Source organism: Puma concolor, chromosome B3 (genome assembly GCF_028749965.1).
Source record: "Puma concolor isolate L17-30 chromosome B3, mPumCon1.1.hap2, whole genome shotgun sequence".
NCBI lineage: Eukaryota > Metazoa > Chordata > Mammalia > Carnivora > Felidae > Puma > Puma concolor.
This window is the reverse complement of record NC_141672.1, coordinates 26,874,676-26,895,141: the sequence shown is the minus strand read 5'-3', so window position 1 is coordinate 26,895,141 and position 20,466 is coordinate 26,874,676. Positions and strand designations below refer to the sequence as shown.

At 46.3% G+C, this 20,466-nt stretch overlaps 1 long non-coding RNA gene across 2 annotated transcripts in view; it reads right to left on the bottom strand.

The window, feature by feature from the left end:
• Positions 1-20,375, bottom strand: part of LOC147579819 (uncharacterized) — a 149,125-nt gene extending 128,750 nt beyond the window's left edge. Inside the window, exons 1-2 of one of the 2 annotated variants that reach the window (XR_015252158.1) lie at positions 20,102-20,375; positions 19,045-19,685 (exon numbers count right to left, since the gene is read on the bottom strand). This is a non-coding gene — a long non-coding RNA (uncharacterized LOC147579819). Of the gene's footprint in view, positions 1-19,044 lie in introns of both variants that reach the window. The other variant, XR_015252157.1, reaches the window with a different exon arrangement.
• Between the last annotated feature and the right edge of the window lie 91 nt (positions 20,376-20,466).

Genomic DNA, 20,466 nt, shown 5'->3' with positions numbered 1-20,466 from the left:
CCCCATCCTCGATGACTCCAGCCAAAATGCACTGAAACCTGTACTGTTCACAAATTCACAAATGACTGTGGCCAGTTTTACTGCAAGGTTTCCTTAGGCTTTAACAGGCTAATCTGTTAAAGGCAAATATTTAAAATAAATCACAAAGTCTATAATACTGTTCGGGTTCTGCTCTTTGTTTTTTAATTTACAGGGAACCTTTAAAAAGTGGAGGGGACCCAAGTCTCCCTCAAATCCCTGAGGGGCCCTGACACCACTTCCTGCAGCCCCAGGCCTCATGCCCTGGAGGACACCCACATGGACAAGGAAGGCCCCACCAAATGTTCAGGAAGGCAATCGTCGCACCATAACTGCTCAAGAAAAAAATTATTCTGATACTGGTTAAAACGGTAAGGAAGGGGCGCCTGGTGGCGCAGTCGGTTAAGCGTCCGACTTTGGCCAGGTCACGATCTCGCGGTCCGTGAGTTCGAGCCCCGCGTCAGGCTCTGGGCTGATGGCTCGGAGCCTGGAGCCTGTTTCCGATTCTGTGTCTCCCTCTCTCTCTGCCCCTCCCCCGTTCATGCTCTGTCTCTCTCTGTCCCAAAAATAAATAAACGTTGAAAAAAAAAAAAAAACGGTAAGGAAGATTTTATTTAAGGCTATTGCCATAGCTATCAAAACTGTTACAACAGGGGAGGGAGATGGGGCTCGACTCCAAAAGCAGAACAGGTGGGGATTTGCAGTCAAGGAGCAGGTTGGCGGGTGGGCATTTCTAGGAGGCAACAGCAAGGCCAGGGAGTTCCTATTCGGCCCACTGCACAGGACTCTTGCTGAAGGCAGCCAGGGTTATGGAATCGAGGGATTCTCTCTACTGGAATATCAGAGGCCCAGTTCTTGCTACTGTAACTGGGCTATGCAGGCCCAGCAAGGATGGGGCCGAGGTCAAGGCCTGGTTCAGAGGAGGGCTCAGAGGAGCCTGACTCAAATGTGGTCACAAGACAGCCTCTGTCCCTCACAGCCACTTTGTCGCAGAGGGTCCCCGAGCAACTGTGACACCACAAGAACTCATTTCCCTTCATGAGAGACTACAAGGAGGGGAGAAAGGAGACAATCTGGATCCCAACTCAGGCAATATTTTCAGTCCTGGCACTGTACCCCCATCTGCTGGTGGCACACCCAACAGGCCGGCCCTGCCTCCGTCCTCCCACGAGCCTACCTTTCACCAGAGGGGACAAAATGCCAAAGACTCACCTTCCCAGCCTCCGTTGCAGCTGGAAGCAGGCTCGTGACCCAGTTCTAGCCACAAAAGAGAAGGACAATTCTCCCGAGTGGCTTTTAGGAAACGCTTTCCTGGCTGGATGAGGGGAGGGAAGATACCAGCCTGCTACTCAGGCTGTCATCCCCACCCCCACTCCCCGCCAGGAGGTGGAAACCTGAGGGCAGGAAGCACGCTGACAGTGGAAAGAGAGGAGCCTGGTCTTTGGTGACATCGCTGAGCTGCTCCACCACCCTCCCGAACGGTCCAAGCCCAGACTTCTTAATGAGGTGAGACAATTAAGCGGCTTTTTGATACAAGCTACTCTTTCGCAGGTGCTCTACGACTTGCAGCCCAAAGCATTCTTTTTATTTTTTTTAAGTTTATTTATTTATTTTGAGAGAGAGAGAGAGAGAGAGAGAGAGAGAAAGTGAGTACGAGCGTGGGAGGGGAGGGGCAGAGAGAGAGGGAGAGAGAGAATCCCAAACAGGCTCCGTGCTGTCAGCACAGAGCCTGATGCAGGGCTTGGACTCACAGACTGTGAGATCATGACCTACACTGAAATCAAGAGTCAGACCCTTAACGGACTGAGCCACCCAGGCACCCTCCAAAGGCGCCCTTCTGATACCCCAGCTGTGCTGGAATTTGTAGAGGATACAGAGACATCTAAACCTTGGTCTTGTCCTTCTATTCTCAAAGTTTGCAGTCAAGGTGGGAAAACTAGCCATATATACATGTGTTCAATGTCCTTCCAAATTAAACAATTTAGCATATAGACAAGTTTTAAACTGAAAGTAACAGCAATTCCACTCCTGGGTATTTTTCCTCAGGAAATCCAAAGATACCTACTGAATTATATCACATGATAAAGAAAATGTAGTCATAGCCTAAATGTTCAACAATGGGGGTTGAAGTTACAGCCAATATATACATACTGTGAAGTCAATCAACATGATGCTGCTGACCTACATTTAATGAAGAGGTTCTCTAGGTGACAATCAGAATAAAACAGATTATTATCTTGGTATTGCATAAATTCCCTCTTATGCATAAAAGCATCTCTGAGTATAGGTTACATGTGAAGCCAGCTGTCAGCAGTGATTATCACTATATGGTGGGATTATTATTAATTTTTATTTTCTTTATACTTTTCTGTAACTTTTGTATTTGATTCAATGGACACATATTTCTTTTATAATGGTTCCACTAAGAATGTTTAGCAATGCAACTGATTAGTAAGCGTATATATCTAATAGTACACAGGGGAGAGCTTTTAAAAATCTACCATTTGCAGAACAGTATGGTATGAGGAGGTAGGATGAAGAATACGCAGTCCCACACGCAGCTCATGGCTTCAAAGACCAAGTGCCTACTTGGGGAACTAAGACATACACAAATGAAATGGCCCCATCCAGCTATAGAATGATTGTGATATTCCCATCCTCCCCAGTGATATGATATGTATTTTTTTTATTATTTTTAATGTTTATTTATTTATATTTGAGAGAGAGAGAGAGAGAGAGAGAGAGAGAGAGAGAGAGAGAGGAACATGAGCGGGGGAGGGGCAGAGAGAGAGGGAGACAGAGAATCCCAAGCAGGCTCTGCACTATCAGCACAGAGCCTGAGTGGGGCTCAAACTCATGAACCGTGAGATCATGACTGAGCTGATATCAAGAATTGGATGCTTAACTGACTGAGCCACCCATATATATATATAATATGTTGTAATATACAATGTATATATAATGTATATACAATGTACATATTATATATAAATACATTATATATAATGTATATAATATATATTATATATGTTTATGCATATAAATATTATATATATTATATATTTATTTGTATAGATATATAAATATTGTATATATATTTATTTGTATAGATATATAAATATTATATATATGTATATATGTGTATATATGTGTGTGTGTGTGTATATATGTATATATATATATATATATTTATTTAATGTTTATTCATTTATTTTGAGAGTCAGAGAGCATGATCAGAGGAGGGTCAGAGAGAGAAGGAGTGAGAGAATCCCAAGCAGGTTCCGCCCTGTCAGCACGGAGCCTGACACAGGGCTCCATCTCACAAACCGTGAGATCATGACCTGGGCTGAAATCAAGAGTCAGTACTTCTTAACCGACTAAGCCACCCAGGCTCCCTGATAGGATACATATTGAAGCAAAACTGAATTTGAAGTATTTACCTTTTATGAAAGAAACTCTACACAAAATTTTTTGTATTAGATCTGGTATAGACAGAGAAAGTAATTCAGGCATTATTGTGTTTTGTTTTTTTTTATGTTTATTCGCTTTTGAGAGACAGAGACAGAGTACGAGGGGGGGAAGGGCAGAGAGAAAGGGAGATGCGGAATCTGAAGCAGGCTCCAGTCTCTGAGATGTCAGCACAGAGCCTGTGCAAGGCTCGAACTCATGAACTGTGAGATCATGACCTGAGCCGACATCGGATGCTTAACGGACTGAGCCACCCAGGTGCCTCTATAATTCAGGCCTTGTAAATAGCTTCTAAAAAATGCTTTCAGGCCTTTTAAGTTTTGCCTAGGCATTGTTTGCAAAGTCTGATTTAACACTTGGCCTGTAATATAGAACCTAATTCACACCAAAGCCCTTTGTATTTCTGCAGCATAAATACATCAGAGGGTCTCTCAATTTCTAGAATACTTCCAAATCATAAATACTGTTATCAGCTGAAACTCTCTGATTCTCTGATCAGCTCACCACTTACTTGGTGTGAGTCTGATGGTCCCAGCAGCACAGCTTAATTCCCGAATTTAACTCTCTTTGTCTGTTTCCCAGAATATTCTCGCAAAATAGGTAGCGTTCCAGCATCCCTTTGACTGGAACAGCATTAAGAAAAAACTAAGGTTACATTTAACATTTGAGTACAGAAGAAGATGGTGAAGTCTGGCAGAAGATGTCACCCTAAAATATGCCACTTTGGCATAAGGACTATTTTGAGCTAAAGACACTGTAAGAACAACAGATGCAGAAAGGTCAATGTGACCTCCCCTTTTTTCCTGAAGGCAGAAGTTAATGCTTCCATGTGAAGGATGCCTTCCCTACCCCAGGCGGAAAGAAACATTAACATCACCAGAGACAGAGGGTGGAAGCAGAGAGAAATCTGTACAAACAGACCTTGTTAAAATAACTCTTAGCCTCCTTTAGTCTCCCTATATATTTTACTTACTTTTCCACAATTGCTACTCTTTGTTCAATCTAGTCCACAAGCAGTTGGTCCGACCTGCCCTTGGGGCTTCATTTTCCTACGGAAGCTCCCACACACATGCAGAACTCTGTATGCTTGTCTCCTGTCGATCTGTCTTACATCCATTTAGCTCTCAGAAGCAGCCAGAAACCCTGAGAAGGTAAAGTTATGCCTCCCCTTCTGTGCCCTATGCTTATTTACTAAAACTGTTGGTTGGATGTACTGAGCCACCCAAGATCCGGATAAGATTGATTCATCTCACATTCCTATGGTCGCCCCTGACTCTGAACTGCTTCTGCTGAATTATTCGACTTTAGGAATCATTCTGCCATCCTGCTCATGTGGCCAGTGCTCCACACACCCAAACCAGGCATTGGCCTCAAACCATTTCCCCAATGTGCAGAGGGGCAGGTGTGTGCTTGTATGTGTGTGTGCACATGTGTGGGTGCATGTGTGTGTTAAAGGCTCTACTAAAAATCGGTGTATGGCCCCCTCACCTCTTTCCTCCCACCCCCAAAGGTGGGAACTGGGTTCTCTGTTTCGTTGCTTAGGTACCTGTTGGCCAGTGCCTTGACATCTCAACTTTTTTATTCATTCAGTCAGCAAGTATTTGTTGAAGACCTACTACGTGCCAGGACCTGTGTTAGGTGGTAGGGAGGAAAAACAGTCATGGTCCCTAACTTAGGAACTCACAAGGTTTGTCAAAGACAAACCTTATTCAGGGGCACCTAGGTGGCTCAGTTGGTTGAGTGTCCGATTCTTGATTTCAGCTCAGGTCATGATCCCTGGGTTGTGGGATCAAGCCCCGTGTCAGGCTCCATGCTTGGAGCCTGCTTAAGATTCTCTCTCTCTACCCCACTCCCCCACTCACACATACTGTCTCTCTAAAAAAAAAAAAGAAAAACATTGGAAAGACAAACCTTATTCAAAGAATGACACCATCAAATATAGTTCCTCTAAGTGCTTTTTCCTAACTTCTTATTTTGAAATATTTTAGACTCACATAAATTCCACAGAATTCCTGTATACTCTTTGCCCAACTTCCTTCAATGGTAACATCCTACATAATTATGGTACAATGATCAAAACTAAGAAATTTACATGGATACTATACTATTAACTAAGCTATGGCCCTTACTAAATTTCTCTAAGTGCTTTTTATTACATTAATTCTTCAGTCAGTTGAGCCTCAGACTTCAGCTCAGGTCATGATCTCAACGTTCGTGGGTTCAAGCCCTGCATCGGGCTCTGTGCTGACAGCTCAGAGTGGAGCCTGCTTCGGATTCTGTGTCTCCCTCTTTCTCTGCCCTTCCGCAGTTCACACTCTGTCTCTCTCTCCCTCAAAAATAAATAGCGTGCCTTGGTGGCTTAGTTGGTTAAGCTACTTACTTTGGTTTGGGTCATGATTTCACGGTTCATGAGTACGAGCCCCACATCAGGCTCTGAGCCTGCTTCAGATTCTGTGTCTCCCCCTCTCACTCTGCTCCTCCCTCCTACTTTGTCTCTCTCTCTCTCTCTCTCTCTCTCTCTCTCTCTCTCTCTCTCTCCCCCCCCTCTCAAAAATAAATTTTAAAAAATCTAAAATTTTATTATATTAATTCTTCAATAACAATCAATAGGAAGTAAATACTATCATCATTCATTGTATAGATGCAGAAACTGAGATTCGGTACAGTTATAGTTGGCTGAAGATCCCAGTTTGCAAGAGGCAGAGTGAAGGATGCAAACCTAGCAGCACGGCTCTAAGGGATCTACTTCTGGTCCCTGAACTGTACCACCTATTAATGTGAGCCCAGCTAGCCAAAGCAGGAGTTCTTGTCCAAACCTGAAGAAACTTACTATCCTAGCACTACAAGAAAATGGCTAAGGAGGTAGTAGAACTTGTAAGGCTTGGATGCCATTTTTAGAGCCAAAACATTTGCTTCCAACATCAAAGTTTGCTTCCATAGCAAAGGCTTCCCAAAGGAAATTACTGTTGCAAGGACTGCGGATGAAACAATGTTCTTTGGGATAACAAAGGCTCACTTTCAAACATTTCCCTCCGGTGGAAAATAACTTCATTGGATACATTTTGACTCTCCAAAGGAAGTTTCTTTGTTAAGAAACTGTAAGAAATGCAGGTGCAGTTAAGGCACAGCCAAAACAAAGGCTTCAGAAAACATGGACTTCCTCTCAAAATCAATCCCTTTCCAATAGTCTCACTCCCACATAACTCAAACCCAAATGAAATATGCCTTCATGAGTCCATCTACAGTGGAATCATTTGAGATTAGGTTGGGTGTGCTCTCCTCGGTAAGTGTCCTTCCTCTGATTACAAGCAGATAGCCTGCCCCTTTGGAACAGCTTACTTTCTGGATTTTGCAAAGCAGAAGGCAAAAGAGCTTCTAGTCAATGCCTTCTTCGCTATTTGGGGGTGAGGGTGGGGGGCAAGAACTAAGGAAATGTAGGGAAGAGCCATATTCTACCTACATCAGGAGGGGAACACGAGTAGCCAAGGGCAGAAGAGAATCCCCCCAGACTGCAATGGGAGAATGACACCTCTTTCTGGCAAGATCTGAAGGGAGAGATGGCTATCTGGTACACCTAGGGGTGCTGAGCCCCAAGCACCAAGGCTTCTCAAGTGTCCCTTACCCCAGACGTGACATAGGGGCAGAGGCCTAAAGGGAACATGTAACTGAGACACAGGGGTCTCAGAGTGGCCAGTGGGATGGAGACTGGCAGAGTATTTCAGATGAGGCTTTAGTGTTAAGGTTTTAAGGTCTTTGTATAACCTGGAGAAGGCGGGGTGTTGTGGGGAAGACACAATAACCACTGATATTTGGGGCACCTGGGTGGCTCAGTCAGTTAAGCATCAGACTTTTAATTTTGGCTCAGGTCATGATCTCATGGTTATGAGAGTGAGCCCCACATCAGGGAGCCTACTTGAGATTCTCTTCCTCTCTCTCTCTCTGCCCCTCCCCCCACAAAATAGTAATTAATTAATTAATTAATTAATTAATTAATTAAAACAACCACTGAAATCTAACTTCCCTGAGTAGGGGAAGGGTTAACATTAGCCAGGGAGACATAAAGGACTTTCAGGGAGAGAGGATGCAGCTACAAGCGGCTGCGGAGTTTGGGAAAAAAGAAAATAAGGTAAACATGTTTCAGACCTGCCTGGGCTACACGCCATGCGTGGAGTTTCAGAAACTTTCTGATAAGGTCCCAATAAAAAGCCAGGGGCAAAAATCCTCAGCGGTGACCCAGTCAGGACCCCTCTCTCTTGAGAGCTTTATACTTTCCCTCAATAAACTCTATCGCTTTGCTCAATCTCTGTTGTCCATGAAATTCATTCTTTGGCTCCGTGAGACAAGGACCAGTGTCTCCCCTCCTCTCCTGTAACACCACCAATTCAACAGGTGGGATGAACCCAGGTTGACTCTAAGAATACAAAGAAATGTAACATTCTGGAACATCTGAGTTTGTGGACTACCATTCACACCAACCAGATCCATCCATCCATTTGCTCATCTGCCAAATAGTTACAGAGTTTCCACTGTGTGCCATACACAGAGACGGGGACATGGTGGTTCCCAGACTTCCAGGGCTCCTGCACTCGGAGATGTCCACCCCAAACCAAGGAGAGGCCGCTACAGTGTCGCTGATGGTAAGAGATGGCACCAGGATGTGGTACAGGCATCATAAATGACCCATACAGCACTCGCATTCTTTCACTGTTAAGTTATGCATAATGGATCAAGTTTCAAAATTATGCACCTAGGGATTTATTCCAATGAAATTACCATGGGCGGATGCCATGACTTTGCTAGAATAACGTTCGTCTTACTGTTATAATAGCAAACCCCTAAAAACAGAAAAAATAGGTTAAATATATAACGATACATCTACTCTTTGGAACACTATAAAAATTATACAGCTCTGAGCAAATATGATCATGTTTTTGTAATTATGACATAAATGTATATGTGTAAACATGTGTTGCATGTATAGGACGGGAGCACCAGGAGGATATACGACAGTATATCAAAAGTAGATATTTCTGGGGCACCTGGGTGGCTCAGTTGGTTGAGCATCTGACTTCGGCTCAGGTCATGATCTCGCAGTTTGTGGGTTTGAGCCCCACGTCGGGTTCTGTGCTGACAGCTCAGAGCCTGGAGCCTTCTTTGGATTCTGTGTGTCTCTCTCTGCCCCTCCCCGCTCATGCTCTGTTTCTGTCTCAAAAATAAATATAAACATTAAAAAAAAAAAGTTGATATTTCTTCCAGGGTTGCATATGACCTTTATGGGCCTTAGGCACTTTTGCCTTCATAGACTTCTTCCCCCATAAAAAAAGTTAAAAATTATATTTCATAATAGCATTAGTATTAAGATGAGTATGGTCCAGGCTGGATTCATTGTTATATGTTCATTATTATTATATTCATGTTTTCCTCTCACTTTAAGAGAAATAAAACTGAAAATATTCATAGGCCCCAGGTTCTGTGCCCCCAGGGGCTATCGGATGCATTGACCCTCATTTCTGAGTAATGGGATTATCTGACTTTTGTTTCCTATTTGCCTACCTGCATTTTCTGAATTTTCAATACCTAAGATTTATTCTTTTATTGTAACAAAAAAAATTTGAACAAGACATTGGTAAACATAAATAAATGGCCCATTGTGTGCAATGCTAGCATACAAAACTCAGAGCAAATGCAGCTTCTGGGGTCAACACCCTCCGGGACTTGAAAGGATTGCCCTGGATGCAGCTTGGATCCATGGTGCTGATGTAGCCCATCGAATGACTTCCCGCTAGAACCGACCCACGGGACAAAACCTCTGGTGTTCAGAACGAAGCAGCTCCCTGGCTTGCCCAAGAGAATGGGCCCACACCTTGTCCTTTACACATAAAGATGATGCCACCAACCCACATTGGCTCTATGTCTCCAGGGGCGGAGATGGTTTGTCATGTTCCAGCCACACTCTCTGGCCCAGTCTGACAAGCACTTAGACGAGAGGGCAGGCTCAGTAACTGTGCAAAGGCACTAGCCGGCCCTTCTACAGTCTCATTCACAGCACCAATGCATCATAAACTTGCCAAACTATGACATTTGCCAAAACTTAATAGGTTTGATTTTATAAAGTGAGCCTTTCAAGCATGGATTTTTAATTTATACATTCGTTTATTTATTCATGTGTTCAATGAATATTGATTAACCATCCACTCTGTGCCAGGCACAATTCTCAGAGCAGGCGACACAGCGGTGAGCCAGACAGACGCAGTCCCTGTTCTCATGTTGCTGGAAAGAGAGATACTGAACAAGGTACAGAGATGCTTGAAAAGAGAGAAGCAATGGCTGTGTTGAGAATGTGTAGCAAGGGGACTGCACCCAGTCTAAGGAGTTGAGGATCCAGCCTTCCGAAGGAATGGAAGTTTAAACTCAGACATAGAAGGTAAGTAAGGAGTGCGCCAAGCAGGGAAACGGGAGGGGCAGGAGGAGGAACAATGTACCAGACGAATGCCCAGAATGTAAGACTAGCGTCTGTGAGTCCTAAGGAGTTGAAGACACCCAAAAGGGTTGATGAGTGTGGCAGAAGATTGGGTTAGCGCGGCAGACGGGCCAGATGCGAAGGACCATTTTATTTAGGTCCAGTTTGGGAGCTGGAACTACATACTTACTCCAATGGGAAGCCATCTCAGAGCCTTAAGCAAAGGAGTGCTTTGGTGTCGTGAGTGGCCCTTGCGTCCCTGGTGATGGCTGTCTTATCACTTGAACCCTAGGATCAGACTTACTCCAGCCTAAACAACTGAAAGAAATAGAGATGTGCACTGGACCTCTGTGCTTCCCACATTCTCCATCCCAGGCTTTAGAACCATACAAACAAGGAAAACTTAAAATAAAATGGGGCTATGGGAGGAATCTCTCACTGCCCTACATACTAGAGCTTTGTAATCCTTGACTCTTCCAGCATACATCTTCCAACTTTTTCTTCTTTTAGATGATCTTAACTCCTCTTAGCTGTTTGAATTTCCATATGCATTTTAGAATCAGCTTGTCCATTTCCACAAAATAAAACCTGCTAGTATTCTTATTGGGGTTACACTGAATCTAAAGATTGATTTGGAGAGAAATTACATCTTTGAAGTGCTGAGTCTTCCTATCTATGAACATGCTCTAGCCCTCCAAGTACTCAGGTTTTCTTTAATTTCTTTCAATAATGTTATGCTGTTTACAGTGAAGAAATCGTGCACGTGTTTTGTTAAATCTGTTCCTGGATATGCAATGTTTTTAGGGGATTATAATGGGGAAATACTAAAAATATTAATTAAAGGAAATAATGTCTGAGAAAAATACTTTGCAAAATGTAAAACTTTATACAAACTTGAGACCTTCTTTCTCACCAACATTACTGACCACATCGTTGTGGAAAGCCAGCCTACGTCCCCCTGTAAGGCATTTTTCCCAGTATCTATTGATTAACCGAGATGCTGAGGCTATACAACCCAAACAGCCAAAAAAAAGTGACATCAGAGGCCAAGAGGAGAGTTACTGGCCTAGAATAAAGTCAGAAAAAAAAAAAAAAAAAAAAACAAACAACGAGTTCTCAATCTGAATTTTAATTTTAGTCAACAGCCACCAGATGGCCTGGGGGGGGGGGCAGTTTTTCAAAAAGCACATCATTCATTTCAAAACTCAGCAACTGGATACACTCCGTACAAGATGTCACTCAATCTATGAGCCCCTGATACTGTTGCTGAAAATTAGTCTAGACCAGTGATCAGTGGGAGCTAACGTCCTACTTCCATCTTCAGAGAAATTCTCATCTGCAGAACAGACTAAGGCCAAGCCTGGCCTCTTCCTGGGAACAGTCCCTGGCAATGCCAATGTCCTCACTTTCGGTGCCTCTAGTGACACTCACACCCCCTTCTCTGAGCCCAGCCTCCACCTGCCAAGCCCTGCCTGTCACTGACACAGCTCTGCTTCTCACCACTTTCCACTAATCTGGAGGAGAAAACAGCCAGGAATCAAGTTTTGGGGACATTAAGACCGTCTCTAAAACACACAAAAAAAGAGAAAGACTTTGCTGTTATTTACCCCACACCAGTCCATCACAGGCTGTTGGATCCCCCCTCCCTTGATCAATGTAGCAATAATTAACATTCATTGAATCAACAAATATTTATTGAGCACCTACCATGTGCCAGGCAGTACTTTCAGCACCAGAGATACAGCAATGAACAGCACAACAGAAGGCCCTGCCTTCTTGCAACTTACATTATTTGGGTTGGGGTGGGGGGTGCAAGAGGGGTGTCTGTACCCCTAGGGATGGGGAAAAACAACAGGGAACAGGACCATCAGCTGCAAATCAAAAGGATTTTAAAAGCCTGAAGTCTTAGTTTGGGTTCCCCCAAAAGCAGGCCCTAAGATAAGGATTTGAGAGTGGGTTGCTTATTGAGGAAGTGATCCCGGGAAGCATAGGTGAGTAAACGGGGAAGTGACAGCGAAGAAGGAAAGCCATAAATAGTTTGTTAATAAGACAGTTACCACTGTGGGCAACTGAGGCTCAGCCCTGGAGGACCCTCGTAGAGACTGTATAGAACATGCCTCAAAAGTATCCCACTGAGGGGCAAGGAAGCTCAGGGGTTTGCCCACTCACTCCATCCTCATGAGTCGAGGGTACTGCCCAGGGTCTTAACTCCCTGGCACCTCCTGCAGAGACAGAAGGAGGCCATGTAGAGTCATAGAACTGCCCACAGGTGACCTCTGAAATGAGGGACGGGGATGCAGGTATAGCACTGGGAGCGTATGCTGCCCCCAACCATCCTGTGCCCTATTATAAGCCTAGAACCAGGTACATAGTAGGCACTCAACAAATATTAGTTGAGTAATTGGATGTTTTATTATCTGGATATGTCTTTAAAGCTATTCCAACCTCAGCAGGAGAGAGGGCCCCGGATGTGAACCTGGAACTAATGGGCTCAAAGCACATGAAGCCGTGTGACCTTGGGTGCATCCCTTCCTCTTCCTGATCAGTCTCCACAGTCATAAAACAGAGACTGACACCTGCCTTGCCTGCCTGGTCAGATTGTGATGAGAAGCCAACCAGAGAAACGCCGTCAAAGAGCTTGGGAGAACCAGACTAAGTTAGAACTATTTTTCTTGTGCAAAGAGCCTGGACTATGGAATGAGATCTGCAAAAGGAGATTTTGGTCAAGTAAGTTCTGAGTCTGTTTCCTCACTTATAAAAGAGGCACAGTGATAATCAGACCACAACATGTCTCAGAGTGCTGTTCTGAGGCTCAAAAGGCAGGATGAGGGCTGTGGCGGGCTCCATTCCCTTCTGCATGTACACGAAAATGACAATGAAGGGATGTGGATTGTTAAGGGGGAGGAGGGTCATAAACCCACGATGACAAAGCAACAGGAAAGAAAATGATATCAACCAAATTTCTGGAATCAGGAAAGTAGATGGCCCATTAGCAAATGGCTTAGCTAGTAGGGAAAATCGAGTACTAAAATAATGCTGGGGAAAGCTAAGAAGGAATGTAGCTTGCCCCAAAATGAGGCATCAGCCACCTCTGGAAGGGAGGGTGGAGATGAACAACGACAGGAAGACTGGCTGAAAGGCTATATGAGAAGGCAGGGCGCTAAGCCCCTGCCCAACCCTGGCAGAAACTCTGGGGGTGGGTGTAGCCATTTGGTCTGTGAGCCCCCGGCACTCAGACACATGCTCAAGTTTGAGAAGTACTGCTGTGGCACATCCATCAAATGCTATCAAGATGCTGTGTTGTTCCTGACTGTCGAAGCCTTGGAACCTGACCACTTCATGTGGTCTCTCCCACAGCCTGTCTGTGACAGATGAGAACAGGCCAGGCCACCCCTCTCTCTCATCTCCAGGGATGCCTCAACTGTCCCATCATTTACTTCCTGTCTCTCCCTGCAGCACAAAGGGATGGAACAAGAGTCCCTTGTGAACCAGAAAGAACATGAATGTCGAGATATCCTTAAAGGGTTTCATCTAGAGTCTGTTTGCACCTGCTGGACTGACTCTGTGGCAGCTAAAACGCCCAAGCTGCAGAACTAATGGTCCCAGAGGGACCATGACCCCCAAGAGAAGGGAGGACAGAGATAAAATCTAAGAACCCAGCCCCAAATATGGTGTTTACTTTTTCTCTGCCTCCTGCAATAATAGAGTGTTATTTCACTGCAGGCAGATGCAACATAATGAGCCCATTGTGTGCTGATCTGAAGCACATATGTCACCCATTTGTCTTGCAGCCTGACTGGGCGCTCTGCCCTGTTCACAGGAAACCTTCCTGTTAGCCAAGCACCGTGTAAGCCTGATAATTGCCCTTCACCAGGGGAGGATCCACCAGAACCACCAGAAGCACTGCCTTCCCTTCCTCCACACCGTGGGACAGCAAGGGCATTCTAGCTACTCCTCACTCCCATGGCCTTCACGGCCCTAACCAGCCCCCCAAAGCACCACCAAGCCCACTGTGGCCAGCTGCTGCCCATTGTTCCCCTGGGAACTCATCCCAAGGGTACATACAGCCCAGTGGGCAGCCCAATGGGGCAAGGGCACTCTTGGGAGGCAGTAGCACCCAGGGATTAAGAGAAGAGACTCAGCAAGGTCTGGGTTCAAATCCTGCCTCTGCCACTTGGCACAGGTATGAACTTGGGCATGTTGGTTCCCCTCTTCTGGCTGCCATTTTCCCCCATACAATGGGGGTGCTAAGAACACCCTTCCTCTAGGGGCACTGTGAGGACAAAATCAGTTCACAATTATAAAGCCCTTAACACAGAGCCACAGGCCAAATGAGTGCTGGATGAGTGTTTGTACTTGGTGGAGGTGGTGGTGGTGGTGGTTGATGAGGAAACAGATTCCCTAAAAGCTCCCTGGAAAGCAACTAAGGGCCGGAAGATGAAAAGCAGGCATTAACTACAGGCTGAACAGAGGCCAGGAAGGCCCTGGTCACAGAGAAAGCTTGCAATCCATGAGGGGCCCCATCACACACTGCGGTCCCAGGGCAACTTCATTTGGCTGCTTGCTTTGTATGCTGACACAAGCAAGCCACAGGGCCAGTGGGAAGACCAAAGTGGAAAATCTAAATGGAAACTCTTTGTCAAGTGGAAAAACACTAAACAAACGAATGCTTTCCTCCTTCCTTCGGTTGCCAACATCCTTGTCCTATCTACAAGATTCTCATAGGCCCACGTGGAAGACCACTTCTTTCCCAAAACCTGTGATTCTACACCAGGCGTCACAACGGGGGACTTGTAACACGGATCTGGTGGGTAGAGGCTCCAGATGCTGTTAAACATCCTACCGAGCACAGGGGAGGCCCCACAATGAGGAATTATGCAGCCCCAAATACCAATAGTGCATAAAGCCAAACATTGTTGCCCCAATTAAAACAAACCTCTCCCTCCTCTATGCTCTTCAAACACCTTGTTTGAGCTTGTGTTGGGGCATTGGCCTGACTCTGCCAGGTACTCTAGTTACATCTGGTGGCCTCCTGCTACAGCAGAGAGGACATGGGCTCTGCCTCCTGGCTCAGCCACCCCCGGCTAAAGCCCAGAAACAGTCACTCAGCTTCTTCGAGACCATTTCCTCATTCAAAAAATGGAAATTAGAATCCATATTTGCAAGCGTATGGGAAGGATTACATAGAATTCTGTGTAGAACCCCTGACACATGGTAAGTTCTCAACAAGTTACAGGGATGTGTCTGTCTCACTAGATACAACCCAGAAGGCCAAGTTATGTCCTGCAGATATGCCCGCTTCACCTGCAGCATCTTAGGCTCTGCCACACACACAGTAGGCGCTCAGAAATAGTGGAACGAAAGTGAAGTCTTCCCTGGAAGCTAAGGATTAAGAAATAAACCCGGCCCATCTCACGGACCGACTTTCCCAAACTTTACATGATTTTGATTGAGTCTTCAGGATACACAAACATCTCAGCCTCTTGTTTCTCCCTGTCACCAAGTCTCAGTCCCTTGGTGAGCAGGCAGGCTGAAACTGGCCTTTTGATTCTTTCTGGGACCAGAGTCTTGGCCACTGCATGGGAATGGCTACTGCAGCCCCGCTCTTCCTAACTGACCAACTCCATAACTTGCTACTAGCCAAACACCTGCTATAGCGCATGGAGAAGAAAGTCAAAGGAAAGGCCAGTTTCCTAACAGGAGGGGTGCAAGTCTGGAGGAGTATGATTTGCCTGGAAAATGAGAGAAGTCATCCTCCAGTCCTTCAGATCCACACCCAGTCCCCACCCAGCTACTGACACACGCCGGCCTCGCCCGCTCGGCCACACCCTGAGGCAAACGTGAAAATACGTGAAAATACCGTCTCTACCTCCTGCCACTGCAAAGTTTTCAGACGCTCCTCTACGACCCCATTTCCCCTGATAGAGAAGACATCAGGAAAGGTATACGGGGCCAGGAGGGAGACCTGACTGCAAATGCAATCCCTACCTCTAACTGGCTGTAATTCAAAGTCCTGCTGGCTCACTAAGCCTCAGTTTCCCATCTGTGAAATGAAACCCAGAAAGCTCTCTAAGGGGCTTTCTGACTGTGATATTCTGTGCTCTTTCTACGGCCAGTCATGGCATGTCTCCCACAGAGACCCACTGAATGCCATGCAGACATGTCCTGAGCCATCGCAAGTGCAGCCCTTACTGTTCTCCCAGGCCAGGCTCTCCTATAACTACAGGAGGTAGCCCGCAGAGAATGGCAGGGGAGACACAGCTCCCCCACTGTTGAAGTCCTTTGCAATGGACACAATGAATCCTGTCCCTTCACAGCCCCCTGAGGCCAGGCCAGGCTGCCCAGGAAGTATCAGGCAGGGACTCAGATGCAAAGATAACGTGGTAACACAGACACTTTGCCAGCTCACAGGGATCCAGGCCAAAAATAGATAATGCTTATACCAAGCATATATCACGACTGCTAGGTGTCTAAGAGCTGACTGTCCCAGGTACAACACTGTTCTTAGCTGCTTCCTCCACATCCCTTAGTAAAAGGGAACTAGATACAACATTAAGCGAAAGAGAACTCCGCTCCAAATCCCCTCGTCTGTTTTATCCCTGAACCCCCCTTCCCTCCAGACGCCCAGTACTCTCACTGTTCGGGTCCTATCAGCTCCGGGGTGTCCTCTGACACACAGAGCACCTCATGTCACCTCCACTCACCTCCACAGAGCTTTCTTCACTGTGTAGATGGAGCACAATGCCACCGCCTGCCAGCTTCCCTGCACTCTGGGCTACGGGGTAGGTGCTGGGCGGCAAAGGGGAAAGAATATGAGATCTGGACTTGGAGTCCCAGCTGTACTGACTTGGACAAATTATAATCCTTAACCTCCTTGCATCTCAGCGTGCTCGTCAATAAACTGGTGTCAGCAAAACTCACTCCGTAAGGGTGTCCTGGGGATTAAATGAAACAGCATGTGAAGGGCCCTGACCTGCACTAGGTGCTCACAACAGGCATTCTTTTTACAGGGAATTCACCAACTTGCTGAATAACGCAGTTCCAGGCACGAAACAAGCACAGTTTGGGAAAGAGGTGATTTAACACCAGAAGTTCTCTTGGCACTTTCCTTGAAGTGAACTGGCTTCTCTCTGGATTAAGGAAGAGCTAGCTGACTTGCTCTTCTCTAAGAATGTTGCACTTGATCGGATGGACGCCGCGTCCATGGAGAGGCCTGCTGTTGTCACGAGAACCCCGAGGGCAGACACACCCAGATTCGGTTTTGGGGTTGTCTGAAGCAAATCACTTCCCTAGCCAGACCAGACTGTACTGGTTTGCAGGTCCAGCTATACCTGAGAACCACCTGGGGAGCTTTTCCATCTTATGGTCAGCCAGCCCCTTCCCAGACCCCTGTCACCAGAGTCTCTGCTGGGTGGAGCCTGGATATCAGTACTTCTAAGAGCTCTCTGGATGATTATAATGTGAGACTCCCTAGACCAGGAGATCTCCAAGGTCCCTCTCTGGCATCCTGGTGCCAACAACAATGTATGATTCAGAGGAGACGCTTAGTACACGGTTGATGAATAAGTTAGTGAAAATTCGGATTCACCTTTTTTTGCTATGTCCCTATTTACAATGTATGAGGTAAAAGAAAAAAAAAAAACAGTTGAACTGCAAATAAGAATTCTAGAACAGTGCTCTCCAATAGAGAGTTCTGCAATGCGGGAAATGTTCTATAATCTGTGCTGTTCAGCACAGTAGCCACAAGTCCCATATGGCTATCGAGCACTTGAAATGTGGCTAGTGTGATGGAGAAACCGAATTTTTTTATGTTATGTAATGTTAAGTAAATAGCCATGTGTGACCTCTAGCCACCATATTGGGCAGTGCAGACATGCATACATACAGTCTGCCTTTCAGAAACATACCTATAGTGTGCCCCTCTATGCCCTTCTTCTGCTACCAGTGCCCTGTTTGCATTTAGGGCATTCCTCTGCCCCCACTGCCTGAGGTCTTTTGGGAGCAGCTAATGAAGTTGCTCTGGCCTTTTCCGGCCAAAGGGTGGGCCCAGAACCCAAGCTCAGTCAACCAGACTCTCCTCTCCAGGAATTTGACTCTAGCTTCAGTGTCGCAAGAAAATGAATTAGAGCAGATTGATACCAACGTTGATTCCCCAAGACACTGCATATTCGTTTCCAGAACATTAATCCCAAGTGTGACAATAACAAGCGAGATATGATGTGACCTAGGTGTCATTATCATCATCATCCCTGTCATCATCCAAGTACATCATCAGTAGCTAGAAGCCCTGACACGCCAGCCCCTAAACTAGGTAGGTAAGTTGCCCAGCCTCCCTGTGCATCATTTCTTCCTGTGTAAAATGGAAATTAACTCATTCTTAATTTCTTCCAGAAATTGTCTTTGTGAAGACAGCAAAAGAGATATTAGTCAGAAGAGCTTTGAGCCAAATGAGGAGTGACCCAAGTGTCATTAGAGATGTTGTTCCCTGGGTATAGGTATGCGGGATTGTGGGAGGGTTTGATCCCCCCCCCCTGTGGGAGGGGACCCAAGATCTGCACCCCAGTTCACAAACTCTGTGACCCTAGTGATTTCGGCTAAAATGAGATTGAGTAAGACACATCCCTTTCTGGTTTCACCATTTTCTAATCTATCTGTATGCCCTTCCACCCTGCCTGACACCTGTCCCCTCCCCCTTCTACGAATATATCCCAGAAACCTCTCTCGGCTAGACCATGCTGGCCTTGTGCTCAACTCATTTCCTCCTTCCCCAGCAACCCACTTAACTGACCAAGCTGCCCTGAGTATGCACTCCCATAGCTTCCTGGTCTAAGACTCTGGCAAAGCACTTTATTAGAATCATGTTTAACCATCTCCTCCAGTAGTAGCCTTACCAGGGCAAAGACCACGTTCCTCTTGTTGACCACTGTATCCCCAGTGCCTAGTACAGAGCCAGGCTCATAGAAGGTGCTCAATAACTACTCACTGTTGGCATGTTTGAATAAATACCCCAAATCTACTGTATTATTTGTCATTTCAGGAAATGTCATTTCACAGAATTAATTATCTAATGCCGCATAACAAAGTACCCCAAAACTTACTGGCTTAAAACAATAATGATCGCTTCTTATCTCTCAGTTTCTGTGGGAGAGAAATTCAGACAGGGCACGGCAAGGTTGGCTTGTCTCTGCTCCACGTCTGGGACTTTGGCTAGAAGACTCAGAGGCTGGCAGCTGGGATGATGTCAGTTCATCACCTATCTGAGTGATGCTGGTTGTGAACTGAGAGCCCTAACTGGAGACGTCAGCCAGAACGCGTCACGTCATCTCTCCGCAGGGCTTGGGCTTCCTCACAGCATGGTGGCTGGTTTCAAGCGTGCCTGTACTGAGAAAGCAAGAAAGAGACAAGAGAAATGTCTCCTTTCTATACTTAGGCTTAAGAGCTATATAGCATCACCCCCACCATGTTGTGTTCATTAGAAGCCGGTTGCCAAGTCCAGCCAGCAGTCAGGGGAGAGGAATTAAGACAACATCTTTTGGGGTTTTTTTTAATGTTTATTCATTTTTTGAGAGAGAGAGCGGGGGTGGTGCATACAGGGAGGGGGCCAGAGGATCCGAAGTGCTCTCCTCGCTGACAGCAGCGAGCCTGATGCAGGGCTTGAATCCACAAACCCTGAGATTATGACCTAAGCCGAAGTTGGACGCTCAACGGACTGAACCACCCAGGTGCCCCTAGACAACATCTGTTGAAAGGAGAAGCAGTAGAGAACTTGGCAAATATTTTTAAACTACCACAACTTAGCTAGCAAGAGCGGCAAAGTGCAGGGCGAACGGTAAGTGTCTGAAAAAGTGAAGCGTCAGTTGCAATTGTTAGCTGCGTGGGTTTGAGGAAGTCACTCTCTGAGACTCAATCTCCCCATCTAGAGGATGAGTAGGTTACAGTTGTTGGTCCCTGGTGGTTTCACATGCTTGGGGTCTTCCAGCCTCTGTAAGCTAAGAGGAACTCCCGTTTACGAGCTTTCTCGAAGTCCTGTGACCCTTCCCATCACTCATCACCCTTGGTTGCTGACCCTGGAGGCAGCAAGAAGGAGCTACCGGAGGGGACCTAGGAAATTCAGACACCGGGGACTTTAGAGAAAACAGACGGGGAACCACTGACCACCTCCGCGTTCCCTAAGGCCTTCTCTGTCCCAGCCCAGGTGTGGAAACTTCAGCTTGGCGGAAAGGGGCACGGTGAGAAATGCAGCAGACTCGGAGACCTAAGCAATCTGAATCTGCGGGCAGGCGGGCCAGGGCCCAGGAAGCTGCTTTGCCATTCATACTAACTCCTGGTGGGAGACAGGAGAGGTCTTAAAGCGCACATGGCTGTCTTTCAGTGAATTCTTTCCTTCTGCTCCCCCTTTGCGCCTTTTCCTCTCCGCTCTGCTGCTCTGTTGGGGGGCGCCGGGGGCGGGGGGGGGGGGGGGGGGGGAGGGAGAAGCGTGTCTTGGGTCTCCACCGTCCTGGGCCCGCACACAGCAATGG